Here is a 3,389-nt window from a genome sequence, read left to right as displayed (position 1 = left end):
GGAGCTTCCCAGAGCTGTTGTCCCGGGCGAACCAGTATGCGGACGCCGAGGAGGCGGCCGCCCACCGGAGCAAGGAGGCCGCCGAGATCCCTCAAAGCTTGGGAAGAAAAGGCGGAAAGAGGCACGCCAGAGGAGGAGCCCGACGCCCCAGCGTCGGCGCAGAAGCCCGTCGCCGGCGAAGAACCACGGCGCCCCACGCCCTCGTTCTCCGCCCCGACGTTTCAACCGGTACACCCCTCTCCTGACTCCCCGGGCCCAGATCCTTATGGAGATCAAGGGGCGGGAGGACCTCCCGGCCCCGAGACAGATACGAAGGATCCCTGGAAAGAGGCCCTCCCGGGCGTACTGTGAGTACCACCGAGACCACGGCCACGACACAGAGGACTGCTTCCAGCTTCGGGACGAGATCGAGGCTCTTATCCGTCGGGGGCGTCTCGGTCGATATGTGAGCGACCGACGTCCCCCCGCAGACCCGCGTCCGGCCGACCCGGCTCCTCCGGAGCCTCGGGAGCAGAATCGACCCGTTGCGGGCGTGATCCACACTATCACTGGGGGCTGCTCTCGGCCCGTGAGGAACGCAGGGGGCTCGACGGAAGCGTCAGGGACGGCCGTCGTAAAGAGGCAGAGGGTCGGCAATGTAATCACCTTTTCTGATGAGGATGTAAAGGGGGTTCAGACTCCCCACGATGACGCCATGGTGATCTCCCTCACTATGGCAAACTATGATGTAAGGCGTGTTCTTGTGGATAGTGGAAGCTCAGCTGATATTTTGTTTTACGAGGCCTTCCAAAAGATGAGCTTGTCCAGACAGTTGTTGCACAAAATGTCCACCCCCCTCGTAGGATTCACCGGTGACGCTGTCCCGGCGGAAGGTGTCGTTGAGCTGCCTGTGACTGCGGGCGTCGCACCCGCAGAAGCCACGGTGCGACTCGGGTTCTTGGTCGTCCGTGTTCCCTCGGCCTACAACGCTATCCTCGGGCGACCCGGGCTGAACGCCCTTCGCGCGGTGGTCTCCACGTACCACTTGCTCATGCGGTTCCCCACGGCGGTCGGGATCGGAGAGGTCCGAGGTGACCAACCGACCGCACGGCAATGTTTTCTAGCAACCCTCAAAGGGAAGAAGCCCGTGGAAGCCCTAAGCGTCGAGTCCCTTGATGCCAGAGACGAGGTGGCCTTGCGGCAGGGGGAGCCGGCCGAGGGTGTGGTCGAAGTCCCCTCGAGGAAGGCCGCCCCGACCGGGCGGTCCGGGTCGGCGCCAATCTCGACCCGGGAGCTCGGGCCCGGTTGGTGGAATTCCTCCGAGCCAATGCCGATGTATTTGCCTGGTCGGCGGCCGATGTACCTGGGATCGACCCGGAGGTCATTTCTCACGCCCTCAACGTCGACCCGACCCACCGACCAATAAAGCAGAAGAAGAGACACTGTGCCCCGGATCGGATCCGGGTGGTCGACCAGGAGGTAGACAAGCTCTTGGAGGCAGGATTCATAAGGGAGGTAAGCTACCCCGAGTGGCTGGCAAATGTTGTACTTGTCCGGAAGGCGAGCGGGAAGTGGAGGATGTGCGTCGACTATACCGACCTGAACAAGGCGTGCCCTAAGGATAGCTTTCCGCTTCCGCGAATAGACCAACTGGTCGACGCGACTTCCGGATATCAGCTGCTGTCTTTCATGGACGCCTTCTCCGGTTACAACCAGATAATGATGGCCCCACAGGACGAGGAGAAAACTGCCTTTATAACAGACCGGGGGCTGTACTGCTACAAGGTAATGCCCTTCGGTCTGAAGAATGCTGGCGCCACTTACCAGCGCCTCGTCAACAAAATCTTCAAAGAGCAAATCGGCCGGAACATGGAGGTGTACGTGGACGATATGCTGGTGAAGAGCCGCCATGCAGACCAGCACATCGCGGATTTGGAGGAGACTTTCACCACCTTGCGGAAGTTTCGCATGAAGCTGAACCCAGCGAAGTGCGCCTTCGGCGCTTCGGCCGGGAGGTTCCTCGGTTTCATTGTCAACCAGCGGGGTATCGAAGCCAACCCGGACAAAATCAAGGCCATCCAAGGTATGTCCCCTCCGACCAAAGTAAAGGAGGTTCAGGAGCTCGCTGGAAGGGTCGCCGCGCTTGGACGATTTGTGGCAAAATCGGCCGAACGCTGCCAACCATTCTTCAAGGTGTTAAAACGCCCGAAAGACTTCCTCTGGACGGCCGAATGTCAAGCAGCATTCGACCAGCTCAAGGAATACCTGGCGTCTCCTCCCCTACTGTCCAAGCCGCAAGAAGGGGAGATGCTCTACCTCTATCTGGCGGTCTCCCCAACCGCGGTCAGTGCGGTGCTGGTTCGGGAAGAGGCAAAGCTCCAGAAGCCTGTGTACTACATCAGCCGGGTCCTACGGGATGCCGAGACGCGGTATACGAAGGCTGAAAAGATCGCCTTCGCGCTGCTGACCGCGACCAGGAGGCTCGCCCCTATTTCCAGGCCATTCTGTCACCCTCTTAACTGATCAACCACTACGACAGATCCTCAGCAACCCCGAGAATGCGGGACGGCTGGTGAAGTGGGCAGTAGAACTCGGTGAGTTCGACATCCGCTACCAGCCTCGACCCGCCATCAAGGCCCAGGTGCTCGCGGACTTCCTCGCTGAGTGCACGGTGCAGGAGGCGGAACCTAGACCGCCGGAAACGCCCAGCCTCGACCTCCCGACCTGGACGCTTCACATCGATGGGTCGTCGAACCCCGAGGGTGGAGGGCCGGGCTGGTCCTTACCAGTCCTGATGGAGTGATAGCCGAGTATGCCTTGAGGTTTGGATTTCCAGTGACCAACAACGAGGCGGAGTACGAGGCCCTAGTCACGGGACTCAAACTCACCAGGGAGCTCGGCATCCGGCGTTTGAAGGTCTTCACCGACTCCCAGCTGGTGGTCGGGCAGGTCCGTGGGGAGTTCGAGGCCCGGAGCCCGACCATGCAGAACTACGTCCGGAAGGTGCAAGCACTCATTCCCGACCTCGGCAGTGTCGACATCCAGCAGGTCCCCAGAAGCGAAAATGCCAGGGCCGACAGGTTGTCCCGCTTGGTGGGCACAGAGGCGCACAACTTGTCGAGGGCAATCTACCTGGAGACCCTGGATGCCCCGAGCATCGGCGAGGCTGGAGCGGTGATGGCGATTGATCCGGAGCCGTCTTGGATGGACCCGCTCGTCGCCTACCTCGCCGAAGGGATCCTCCCTGAAGACGAAGATCAAGCTCGGCGACTTGTCAAGAAGTCCGCCCACTACGTACTCTATGAAGGGAGGCTGTATCGGACCTCGTTTACCGCCCCCCTCTTAAGGTGCCTCCGCCCCTCGGAGGCGGCCTACGTCCTCGGCGAAGTCCATGAGGGCGTCTGCGGATC

This window comes from Phoenix dactylifera, unplaced genomic scaffold (assembly GCF_009389715.1).
Source record: "Phoenix dactylifera cultivar Barhee BC4 unplaced genomic scaffold, palm_55x_up_171113_PBpolish2nd_filt_p 000610F, whole genome shotgun sequence".
Lineage (NCBI taxonomy): Eukaryota > Viridiplantae > Streptophyta > Magnoliopsida > Arecales > Arecaceae > Phoenix > Phoenix dactylifera.
The sequence above is the reverse complement of the archived record's forward strand: the minus strand, read 5'-3'. Positions refer to the sequence as shown.